This window comes from Bacillus rossius, chromosome 6, assembly GCF_032445375.1.
Source record: "Bacillus rossius redtenbacheri isolate Brsri chromosome 6, Brsri_v3, whole genome shotgun sequence".
Lineage (NCBI taxonomy): Eukaryota > Metazoa > Arthropoda > Insecta > Phasmatodea > Bacillidae > Bacillus > Bacillus rossius.
In genome coordinates this window covers 34418108-34431860 of record NC_086334.1, presented here as the reverse complement: position 1 = coordinate 34431860, position 13753 = coordinate 34418108, and the positions used below count along the sequence as shown (strand labels likewise).

Below are 13753 nucleotides of genomic sequence, written 5' to 3'. Positions count from 1 at the left end.
TTTTTCATATATTAAATACGTTTTTTTTTAGTTAGTACTGAGTATTTCTTACCAAACTTTGCACACAATTCTATATTAAAATTAATGTTTCATACAATCATTTTTAACATGGAAAAAATAATTGAATATTCGACAATTTGACGTTATTTGTTGTATCATGCTTAATATGTGCGCAGTCAATACTGGAAAGCTATTCAGGGAACGGTTTACAAATAACTTTAACTACTGAAGGTACTGGGACAACACAATGCCCAGGTACGAACCCGAACCCAGTATTACTGCGAACACCAATTTTATAGTGATACAGTTGTTTTCATGTAAATGTACAAATTTACAAAGATTTGTAATTTCACATGAATTTTTCTGTTCTGCTAACAAAAAAAAATTACAAAGGAGGAGACTATTCGTACGGAACAAACACCCTTCTGCTGAAAAGGAATCTCTCGGTCCAGCTACAGCCACTAAGAACTGCACCATTTTGGTGCTGCTGCAATTCACGCTTACCTACCATGGGGGAAAAAATGAGTAGAAACATTTCTGTAACAGATTACAAGGTATCAGTACACCGTTAGAAAATAAAGTAGAACTTACCGACAATCCAGCTATGAATTCACCTTAAATAATGGAAGTGTTCGTATCAGATAACTGGCTGGATCTTCGTAGTAGCATCAACGGCGGGTTCCGACTTAGTTCCGTTGTAAACAGGTAAACTTACAAGTTCAAGGAAGAAGACTTTTTTTTTACCGTAGACTTACCAAATTTCCCAAGTTTATTTAATACTTCGAGTTGATTATTGCAGTTCATGCGCTGTTACATTTTTTTTATTGTTCTTTTACAAGGATAGTCCTTGGAAACTGAGTTGCCAACGATATCACTTGTAGAACTAACTGCAAGGCCGAGCTTTATACCATTAGTAATTTTACAAAGGTCTGCCTTGCAGTTTTACAAGTGATATCGTTGGCAACTGGGTTTCCAAGAATTTTCCTTGTAAAAAGTAGAAAAAAATTTTTTTACAGTGTGCTCAAAGCGAGTAAACTCAGTTCCCGTCAATTTATGAATAGTACCGGGATAATTTTTAACCAACTTTCTTCTTTAACTTTACGGAGAACATTTTTCAGCGGTGTAACAACGCCAACAGATTGGTCTGTAAACAGGACAAACTAAATCATTGTTTGTAGCAGTTGCCTGTGATGCACTAACAGTTACTCAGCTGCTTGTCCATAATTATAGGCAAGTCGTCAAAAATCTGGGAGACAAGTAATGGTAGTGATCCCGGCAGCATGAGCTGTACTTAACGTTATGAACAATGCGGGATTTTTGAGTTTTTATTTCACTTTTATGATACTTAATGCGTAAATGGGTTATAAACAATATAAAATATAAACGAATTTTGACTTAAAAAAATATTTTGCTTTCTTATTTAAAGCTTCTAGTACAATAATTAGTGAAGTGAAGTCATCACGAATTCCAGCTGACAATCCATAGAGGTGGCAATGGGTAGAAGCATATGCTCATAAAATGAAATTTCGCACGTATGCTTACAACCTACACCACTAGGATCGCTGTAATAATGTCTCTCATGCCTCGCCCATGGTGAAGGGCCTGAGTTTCCTATAATGTCTCTTACAATATTTGATATATTAGCGATCCGAGAGTGTTATGTTATGTTGGTGCCTGCAACCGTGTGCATTCCTCAGCGTAACAGGAGAAGCAATTTTGTTTTTCATGACTGAAAGCGCAGACTGTTTTTCAGTCGAGTCATTACGTTCTTTGAATGATTTCTGGCAATTGGGAAGAGAGGAACAGATCAATATTTGGGACATACGCCATTGCTAGTCTGCACTGTACGTCATAGAGAAAATCCGAAGATCAGACAAAGAAATATCAATACACAAACACACAGAAAACAAGCCAAAATCAACCGATGTCAAATGTTAAATAAGGATTTAAATGTATGAGATAATGTTCGTTAATGTACTACTATAGGTATTTAACAAAAAAATTTCAAGCATCAAATACTGTTATCGTCCGAAACATAGGTCAAATTAAATAACGTTCTTTTATTCATAGGAACACCCAGGATCTGAAGTGGTTTAAATGAATTAGGAGCGGCTCAGTAGCTGAGGAAAGGAGGTGTGTCCTATCAATTAAATACAAATATTTAAATTCATTTAATTCTGATTCAGTTTTAAATACTTAGACGTATGAGAGAGTAATTCAATTACTACAAAATATTCCAATAACTGTTTAAAGGTAATGCAGTCCATAAGACCCATTAGATGTCTCCCATAGAGGATAATAGACAGTAACACAAAGTAAACAATTATTAAATAATACGTCCAAAGAAGGTTGCCCAGAAAATTCAGGAAAAAAAAGTTTATGCAGCAATAAGTCAGATACATTTTAGCCCTAGAAAATCTTTGAATTATATTGAAATACTTAGATGTGTCTTAGTGAGCACTGGTTAGGTTTCACCAACGTATGTTCAAAACCACAGGTAGTTACTTCATTACGAGCTGCCGACCACATAATATTGGTGAACCGAGGACAAGCGAATAAATTACTTTACGACAGCCATTATGTAACAAATTCTAACGAAATGTATCGTTATCATGAGGTGGAAAGTGCTGTTGTAATACCAGAGCTCGGTCTGTTAGATGCTGAGATTACTAAACCCGATCCGATAATCACCTGACCTTCTTATTGCGCCGCTTGGAAAAAAATAAAGTAAAACAAAAACCAAAAACCTTGACGATAGGAAGAAAAAATGGGCCCTTAAGTCTCTGCCAAAAATTGCTAAGAGCTCTGGCGGATGTAAATCAAAACGATGATACATCCTAAAGAAGCTCCGGCAGGAATGGAAAAAAAAAATGAACCTTACCTCAACGCCCAGCTGATTTCACGAGTCATGTTTGTTGCCCTCCTTTCGCTTCTCTAGTTTTTCCTTCTCGTTCCTCCTTTATTCTCCTGCAATGCACGTTCACTTTTTTTTTTTTTTTTTCTTGTCACCACACCACGCTGCTTCGGGTTCTTCCCCTTCTTCCCTCTTTTTTCTCACCTCACTAATTTTTTTTTTCCTTCGTAACTTCCTTGAGTCCCGGTTCGCTCGAGTCCTTGACCACGGCTCCGGCCGCGGAGGCGTGGACGGCGGCGGGTAAATGGGGGAGGGAGGGGGATCAGAGATCACACCTCTCGTCGCACGCACGTGATGCTGGGCTGGACCAGTTTAAATCGAGTCGCGCGTCGGCAAGTGGTCGCCGCACCCACGCCCGACCTTCTCTACGTGCCGTATATATTGTTTTTTTTTCTTGCCCTGTGATTTCAATACAGATTTGAGTATAGTTAGCGGTATAGATTTTTTTTTTTTTAATTCGCCTTAATATTTGCCGGACACGGGTGATTGATTGGTATGCGCATTTTCACGAAGTATTTCGAGAACTGTAACTTTAGGGGGGAAAACGTACTATCTCACAAATGTGCGAATAGGATTTTGAAACGACATGTATGTGTTTGGTGGTTGCAGATCTTAAGAAGGTTCCTCAGACGCGGGCGGGCGGGAGGGCGAGCCTTGTTCGCGTCACCGAGATGCAGGTGCGGCGGCCCTTGTGTGGGTCGGACATGGCGGCGCGCGCGGAAACCCCAAGTGTCGACCCGGCCTCCCGGCGTCGCGCGCGGTCGAGAGACGAGACCCGTGCTGCCCTCCTGCGGGCGGGAGGGATGAGAGCGAGCGGTCGTCGGCGCGCGGCGGGCTGTGCGCGTGCGAACTGACTGCAGTGCGCCGCGGGGCCGCGCCGGTCTCTCTCTCTCTCTCTCTCTCTCTCTCTCTCTCACTCACTCTCGCGCGCGCGCGGGGAGGCGTTTGAAAGACCGCCCGAGTTCTCTCCCCCCCTCCCCTACTCTACCATTGACCGTTCCCCTTCCTCCTGCGCATGCGCCAGCGCGCGGAGACATCTGGCGGCGGCGCCGGCAACCACAGAGCGCGAGGGGTACTCCCCTCACGTCAATCCTCGGTCGACCTCGTGCTCGCGATGACCGAAAACATTCGCGGTATGATTTCGCGACGGTATAGAACACAAATGCGTTTTAACTTTTTAGCTGTTTTTAGTGATTGGACCACACGCCAGTTTTTTCTGAGGGTCTCTGAGGGTATCTAAGTATAGAGTCACAAACATTAAAGTTAAACAGGTTCCACGAGTCATTAGCCAATGAGTAGAGACCTGCAAAATTCGCGGATTCATTGACCTCTAGGATAGACTCCACAGTCCTTTAAATACTCGCGGAAATGACACCTGTTCATTGGCTACTGACGCGTGAGACGTCTCAACTAGGCTGTCGTGATTCGGCACTTTCTTGGTTTAGTGTTTCCCATTGGCTCACAGTTGTCCGGATAAAATGTGGGCCAATCGCAGAATCGGTACGAAGGTATAGTTGTTTTGATGCTAGCCTATCGCAAAATGAATCCGCGAATTTTGCATGTCTCTACCAATGAGGAGTTGAAAATTTCCCGAATACATAGTGGATCATGGAGTCTATCCTGGTGGCCACTGAAACCGCGAATTTCCCCTGTCCCTACGGCATACGTCACTTTCACTTGCCTCTGTGGTGTTCTCGAACAGTTCGAATGGTTAAATTTTTTTTTTTGCCCTCGACAAACCGTGTAAGCCAGCTAACATTTATTTCATTTCTCAATCGATTAATTCAATCCCAGCGAAGATGTTTTAGCTAACTTAAGTTAATTTTTTTTAATTTGCTATGATTATTGTTGTTTAGTACTTCTCTATGACTGTAACTGAACTCAATGGATCTTAATTGTCTCACAATAACTTCTCAGCGGTTTATACGTATCGTATTGAAATATGACACACATACGTGGACAATTATGATCCGCGCGTATTTTCGAAGTTACATTACAAATTTGTTGACATGAGTGAGTAGGGGGGTGGAATTTGTTCTCTAAATAAATGTGATGAAAGATTTGAGACCTGCAAATTCGCGTTATAGCCTGGCTGCATGTTAGACTGCCATGTGCTCATTGTCTGCTGCCGAATTACACCTTCTCTTCGGATCGCGCTTTATTCAGTTAACATTTCTTTTTTAGGTGTTTTTCGTTAGTTTTTCAGTCCTTCGTGTCAAAATAACTCGTGATCCAATGGCGTATGTCATTAAAGTGCAAAAACCATTGCAATATAGACTGTCACCAAATACTAATGCGAATTTTGCCGTTCTCTATTAATGATGTTTTAGAAAATTCACGGATTCAGCGACCTCTAGGATAGACTCTACAGTCCTCTACATGCTTAGATAAATGTCACTGGTCCATTTGCGTCTTACCTGAGAGATGTCTTAAATAGAATGATCGTTATTCGATACTTGTTTGGTAGAGAGTTTCGTTTTGTCTCAAGAGTACTGCACGTTTACCATTGGCCAGTTGCGGAAAGAGTCGAACAAATAATAGTTAAATTTGAGCCCATCACGAAATGAAACCGCGAATTTTACCAGTATCTAATGATGATATATATCATTGATGTCGATATTTATATTGCTAATAATTTATATATAGTATTTTTTAAAATGGTAACCAAGAAAATTAAACCACATCAATTTAAAAAAAAAAAAAAACATTCGTGTATTTAGGTATGTGCGCACGTAAGGAGTTGTAATTTTTTTATTTAAAACAATAAAGAATTTTTAATTTAATATTTTAAAAATTATTAAATTATTGTCTCATATCTTATGCAACAGAAAATTAGTTTAGCCTACAATGTATTGTTTATTTCAGAAATTTAAATTTCTGGTGAATGGAATATGTGAGGGTTTGTTATACATTGTAGACAGTAATTTTCATATTATTTTGAATGTCAAGTGGGTAAAATTTAATAAGGAAGTATGGACAGTCTTTTTTTAAGAGTCGGAAATGTTAAGTGAGGTGTTTTATCGAAATATGTAGACAGTGACATTCGACATGTTTTGTGGGTCAAATGTTTCAAATTTCATAAGCTTGGTATAAAACTGTAGATTTGTATAAAAATATCAAACAAACATGCAAACAAACGTAAACTATTATTTATATAAATATATATAATATATAAACAAATAAATATATACATAAATGTTTTCACATATTCCCAATAAATTACTTAGATTCTCTACACAAGAATTATTTTTATTATAAGTAAAAAAAACTAATGTATGCCTAACTAGTATAAAATAACAAAACAAACGGACTGAGCCATGATATTGAAATTTTTTATAACAATTAACTAAACAAATATTAAATTATATTGTTCTCTTAAACTGTAATGTTAAAATGCAAAAATAAGTCATATAAATATATAAAATAAATATAGTCTCTGACGATGGGTTGGTCTATCGACCTCATTATATTGGAGGCCGGTCCCATGCACTGAACCGCTGAGCTAAATAGACACCTTAGTAGCCATTCAAAAAATGGTTAATAAATTTGTAAGCCCAGGAATACGTATTTTAAAATTTACAAAACGATACACTTGAAATGTCCCCTGATGTTCGCGTAAGCGAATATATACAGGTCAATGCCGCCATACGTGATCGCTATCCGGGTGGGTACAGCAGACACGCGCATGCGCTTCAGACTTCATCTTGTTGAACTTCCGCATATGGTGCGCACGCAAACTCTACACTTTCGTTGCTTACTAAAATTTCATCCTTAACGCGCATAAAGAAGTAGGCTGTAACTTAAAAATAAATATATATAAATATTTAAAAAGTTCATTTAAAATAATCTGCTTCAAAGCAGAAGTCCTGTAAATGGACTTAATCTACTCGAGACGTTAAGCTTCATGCTGTTTTCCCGCCCCCCCCCCCCCCCACCCCCCTCGTTTCCCTTCTCTAGGGTGGCTACTGCATCTGTTATCGGTAAAGACCGGAAAAATTCGATATTTTAATGATCTATAGCAGGGTTTCCCAACGTTTTAAAAACTGCGTACTTCTTGACATTTTTAGAAACTTTGGTGAACCACTAGGCACTATGCCTACTTAATATTTTAGTTTTAGGTATTAATATATTAGCTATGATTGTTTTTTTTTAAATTTAGGAAAAAATTTAATATATCTTGCCAAATGTCATTTTTATTTATAATACATAACTCTGAAAACAAAGAATTATATACATTAATTAAAATTGAATAACTTTACAAACAAACAATTCTAAACAATTTTTCAAATAGTTTCCAGAAATAAAGATTCTTAAAAAATATATTTTTCTTTTAGTAGTAAACTTGTTGCTGTTTGTCCTTTGTCAATTTTTTTTTATTAGGGTCAATAGAACTTAACTTGACAGCATTTGATCACGTACCACCGGTTGGGAGACCCTTACCTACAGGATAGACTCCATTAACCTCTATGAACTCGAACAAATTACATCTGCTCATTGGCTACCGATTCGTGACACCTGTTAACTGGGATGCTCGCGATTCGGTACTTATTTTGATTGGTTTTTTTACATTGGCCCAGAGTTATTTCATATAAACTTTGGTCCAATCACTGAAGAAGCAAAAAAGGCCAATGTACCTATTTAAATTCTGACCCATTGCGAAATGAATCCGCGAATGTTTCAGGTCTGTAGTTATCGGTTATCTGAGCCGTGTCTCGGCGCGCAACATGATTCCCCACCGCCCTCTCCTGAACATTCTGCTGCATTTTTTTTTCTTTCCCCGGCGTTAGAGATAACCACCGCGAGCAGTCGTTATGCCTTGACCGAGTTTACGAACCTGCACGCCTACGCAACTAAGCCCTCTCCTTCCTTCCTTCCTTCCTTCCTTCCTTCCTTCCTTCCTTCCTTCTTCCTCTACCTCTCCTCGGATCCTCGGACGCCTTGATCGCTACTATGAGCTGGCATTTTTTTGCGAAAAAAAATCTGAACATACATTAGACTGCAATCTGGTATGTCTGCGTCAGAGGTTTCTTTCTTGTGATTTTCTTCTTTCTGATGTCCAGAGAAGCCTCTGCCTAATTTGACCGAGCCACTCAGGATGCGTTTGCTTCCGTGCTAACTCACTGTGATTGGTTTTCTAACAGTAGACATGTGCTTGGAAGAAACTCATCCAATCACGAAACGCAGACGGTGTTTTAACTCTCAGGTAGCCTCGAAATGTTATCGCAAAAAATACATGGCTTTAGTTATTACATTTATCGGATCAGGCTATAATTGACACCATTATACGTTTGAATGGTAATGCGTGGTTTGACACGATCCGAACGACAGGGCACCAAAAATAAAATATAATCCAACCACATGCAATCCGGGCAAAAGGTATAATGTGTAGCAGTCAATGAACAAACTACACTGACTTGTTTGCGCGCAAGTGATTAGAGTCTACCCTGGTTCTAAAAAATATATATCTCTAGGAAATATATACAGTGTTTCAGTTTCTTATAGCCCAACTGTGGAGATCAATTGGACTGTTTAAAAGAACCAAAAATGCCTCTAAATATATTTTCTAAAAATCCGTCTTTCAGCAAATATTTCACATGAGGTGTCCTAATATTTCGCTACCTTACCATAAAAAATCCTAATAATTCCATGAACACTTAAGCTACAATAAATCCAATCTCATCATTTGAAATAGCATTATATTTACCTTCGGAATATCGTATTTTCAATTTTCAGAGTTACTTTAAACTCTGACTACTTTAAACGTTTGACTACCTCAGTTCAAACATTTGAAGAGTTCGTTAAATTGATTACTGGTTTTGATATAAATACATATCGTCAAATTTTACAAAAACTCCTTCAGCTAATAAAATTTACATTGATATGAAACTACGTTGAAGTAGAGTAGACAGTGCGAAGGTAAAAAAAAAAAGTACCACAAAATGGTAGATACGAGTGATATTCTGATCAATCGCGAAAAAAAATTTTAATTACAAGATATTTGACAAAATAATGTAACTTATTTTCAGGTCTACATCCGAAAAGAAAAAAAAATTACACCTTGCAATATTTTGTATTTTCTTCAAAGCAAATCAGTAACATTCCCCAACTTGGGCAAACGTCACCTTTTCACTGTCTTCTGACTTGTATATGATGTGACTGAGTGCGATGAGTCGATACTTCTTGCTTGAGAGTTTCTCGTCAGCCCAGAGTCCTTCAGATAAATTTTCAACCAACAGTTCTGAACAAAAGCGAAAATTTACAGGATTTGCAAGACAGTAAGGATAAGGGAAAGGGTTCAATCTATGACTTTCTGCCGTTTGCAAGAGAAGCCATTGCCTTGTTCGGCCAGGTCATTTAGACCGCGTTTGCTTGCGCACGGAAATGCTGTGTTTCGTGTGCCTTCAGTGGGCATGCTTCTGGAATAAACTCAACCAGTCACTAAACACAGGCGATGAGACAGTGTTTTAACTCTCAGCAAGTCTCAAAGTTTTTTTTTTTTCGTGAAAAAGGCATGCTCCTACTAATAATTGATTCTATAAACTGTGTAGTTTGCACAAATACTTCTCAGAAGTCCTCCGGTCGGCGCCCGACGCCGGTCCGGCAGACAGCCCCTGGGTCGACCCCGCGGCTGAAGATAGTGATAATCTTCGGTGGAGCAGCGGGCGAGGACCCCGCGGAAGTCGTGATGGCGGTCACGCCCCCCCCCCCCCCCCCCCGCCATCCACCATCGCGAGCCGCCTACAAGGTCGCTCGCAGGGCTCCAGGTGATGGCTGACGGCCTTAAAGAGGCGAAGCACCTCTGCACGCTCGAGACTTCTCATTTAATTTTTTTTTCCTTCTCTTCATTTTTACGCCCTTTCATCTCTCGTCGATCCCGCGCGACCTCGGAACGAAATCGAAAATTTTATTTAAAAAAAAAAAATCATCTTTATTGCTCTAGGGGGTGTCTGAGGGAATTTGTTTCGGTCCTAAATTTGAAGGCAGGAGGGGGGAAATGAACTACTGCGAACGAAGGATGTATCGAATGCGTAGTATGCATCTAAAAAACCTGTTAGCGCACCCAAAGGTTTTCACTCACGTCTTTCAATATCGTGTGCAGCACAGGTTGTAGTGTTTTTTTTTTCCGGCGACTGGGGCCACGAATACGACGGGAGAGGGTTGGAGGAATGGTGCATCATTGGCAGCGTCGTTGAAATACGTGCCCATTTTAATAACACGCCAGCCAAAAAATTTTAAGCGTAATTCAATATCTTACCGGCAGGATCTTCATCCGTGCTTTTCTGCCTGATACGAAAATTCATTGCCAATATTTCCTAATGGAATATAAGTTAAGAGACACCTTCTTCGCAACTTATCTAAAAAAAAAAAAATTACGTAAGTGGTTTGTGATGAATATTATTTTTAAAACACCAGCACAAAAAAATACTTCATTAGCAGATTTGCAAAAAATTCAAATACATATATGCCTTGCTAAAAATATTATAAACTTTTTAATAATCTATTGGGATAAAATAAAATATTTGTGTAGGACTTAAACCATCTTAACCTTTAAGTAACATTGTTCGAATTAATACCTTAACCTATTTAAATTTGTTACAGTTTAACAAATTGTATCTTATAAAAAACCTAATTTATACTGATAGATAAACCCTAAATATATGTCTTAATTTAGACTACACTGACGTAAATTACTTTAAACCTTTTATTACGTAAATATTTCATGATAAATAAGATTTTCCTCTTTTCAATAAGAATAGCGTGTAAAATTCATTTACTATTTTAAAACTAAAAAAAAACACTAACCAACATATTTTATTAAAGTTACTAATTTTATTAATGTTTATAACATTACTACAAAAATGAAGATTGTTTAATACTGTTTATCAAAAGTAGGACCTCCTTGGTTTTTAAAAGCAAAAATTCTGATTAGCCGAAAATGTTTTTAATATATAGTTTGAAATCGATTAGAATGTACACAGAAATGCACATAATGTACTGCGAAGTATTTGTTTTTGGAGACGACTCTCTGGAAAGCTATATCGATGGTAAATTGAACAGCACTTAACCGCTGTTTAGATAAGGCGGAGTGCCTCCGCGTCAGCTAAATCAGCCCCTCTGTAAGACGGGAAGTTTGCGACCTGCCTAATAAGAACCCATTAACTCGGCCAGAGCTGAAACTTGCGTTTGAGAACACAACTGTTCCTTGCCGTGTGGTGAGCCACGTCCCATACATCTCGTGCTAATGCTAGTTGGCGGAGGAGAGCCACAACATGGCCGCCCCTCATCTACAACTACCGTTGTTCCATTATCAATCAACTTGTTATCGCGGAGCGGGCGGTAACTGGCTAATAAAGCTCCCCCGGTCGTAAGCAAGACGAGAAGAAAGGGAACTCTTCATGGCCACCCTCGTGCGCATCGTTTAAAAAAATCAACGTTGATAATTTAAACTGTAGTAGAGTGTTTTAGAACATCGTGTGCCCCATCATAAACTTCGTTTACGAGCTCTTTAATAACACATCGTTTTAAAAAAATTGTTTCTTTTTGGAAGTTAAGGTCTGTATTTGACTTGAATTTGTGAGGCCCGGGAAAATTGTACTGCGTAACTTGAAGAAAGGTATGGTCCGTTTAGAATAACATAAATTTTCTTATATGTTGATAATTTCATTAAAATTTAATTAGTAAGACCAACATAAGGAAATTATTTTTATTTTCACACACTGTGAAATCAGCGTCAACATAACATAAGAAATCAAATTCAATTTCGAAATATATTAAAAATTTTATATCTCACTGAAGGTTTTTGTGAGTAACTTAAAGTTTATATTTACCGAAGTAGTGTGTTAATGACGACCCTGGTGCATTATATTAAAGGTGGTGTGTTACGTCGCACAGTTGATCCAAGTGTACATATATGTCACGAGCGCGGACTTTGTTCTCGTCGCGGTGGGCGCTGCAATCTAAACAAAGACACTGACATCCACACAACCGTGACGTCACAGCTATATCGGCATCTGATAGGCCATTCACAGTACACCAGAATGCGACAGCCACATGAAATGCATTCAAAGTCCAAATTTCCCAAAATCAGATCCTTAACGGCTCAGCTATATCTCGATAATAAGAAAATTAAACATTTTTTTTCATTTCCTACGCCTTATCGTTATCCCCTGAAAGACACAATTTTAAAATTGTCAAACATAGTGTGAAAGAATTGTTATAAAAAATGGGGAGGGTAGAAAGTCATAGAAAGGCGATTAGTTCTGATAGCTAACCCCGTGTCGGAAACGTTACGCAACTAGTTTAACTTTGCGCTTGTGTGGTTTTCTGTTGTAACTTTTCAGTAGCTGTGATTACCGACATATTTTCTCTTAAATGAAGGCTCTTGCCAATGCAACGCCATCTATTAACAAAGTTCTAAACAAAACTGTTATCGCCACCGTTAGTTTGCTAGTCGCCATGAACTTTGCTAGGCGGACGGATTTCGCCAAGGAGAAGGATAGGAAGTTACCAGACCTTACTATATGACCGTGTGGTGGACATTTCTCCTAACTCTGTATGCCGCCCCAAGTGCTGCGTTATGCATCCCGCAACACTGTGATGTTCTGCTCATAGCCTAATGCCATAAATCCGGGGCTTTGCTAAACAAAATCAAACAAATTTGTTACGAACAAACAAACAAACTGAAAATAAAGTGTTTTAATATTGAAATATGATCGAGTTCTGAGCTATGTTCATAATTTAAAATCTCTAGCACATTGACAAGTTAGTTTAAAATCTGTGCAAAATTTGAAACAAAAAGGAAGAAAAGAAAGTAAGTTAGTAAAAACTTTATGAAATATTTGGAATTGATGCAATTATTAAACTGATAGTAATTATTCAGTTTTACGACAGAAACAGCATCAATGTAAAAATTCTTACATTCAAATAAGTGACAAGAATAAAAATATTGTGTATATTGCTAGGTCAATCTGACCAAAGCATTTACACTACATAAAGATATAATCAATCTAAAACGTATTTATAGAATTAATTTCATACTTCCAAATAAAAATTACTGATAAACAATTATAATTATACAGTTAATTTTCATACATCATAGTCTGTATTTGTAATTTTGCCAAGAGTTAGTTAGCGAAGAGAATGAAAAAAATATATATACATATTGTTCAGAAGCTAAATGTAGACAGTATAATCTAACTACATATGTATGTATGACGAAATGGAACTGCGACTTCTGTACACATGTTAACGCACAGAAAATATCCTACCGCGGGTGGTAAAATAGTTAACATAAAAAAGAACATACGTGTTATGTACTTCCAATCATTTTAACATGTTAGTACACAAATATGGGAGAAATAAAAAGTATTCATGGTAAATTTACACATCAGTCAAATAAAACGTTTTGCACCACCTGTATTTTTGGATAAGTACGTAAATGATCGGCCGTTTTACTGCAAAAAAAATTAAAGCACACATTTCATGATAACAAAAACACAAACCTAACAAAAATAAAGCGATAAATACCATGCATGATATCTGAGTGGTGCCCTTTATTTTGTTTTAGTATTATATTTTACCGTGTGTTATTTATCAATTAGTATGGTAGAGTTTAAAACAATTTATTTACGTCTTGTTGATTTTCTTTTTCATTGTCTTGGCATTACTGTCGCTTAAAGGCTATTGCTGAAATTTTAAATTCGATACCTCCCTTGGATTGGTGGTTCTTTAGCGAATTGTTTCAACAGAAATTCATTAAGTGTTTAAGTCCCGGTTGTATGAGGTCGCGCAAATGATAAGACTTTTTTACAACAATCATATATTACACTTGGTGTATAT

General features: G+C 37.8%; 1 long non-coding RNA gene across 1 annotated transcript in view; it reads right to left on the bottom strand.

Moving 5' to 3' along the window:
- The window catches only part of LOC134533536 (uncharacterized), a 235396-nt gene extending 231632 nt beyond the window's left edge, over positions 1-3764 (bottom strand). Inside the window, exon 1 of the long non-coding RNA XR_010075325.1 lies at positions 2882-3764. This is a non-coding gene — a long non-coding RNA (uncharacterized LOC134533536). The remainder of the gene's footprint in view (positions 1-2881) is intronic.
- Between the last annotated feature and the right edge of the window lie 9989 nt (positions 3765-13753).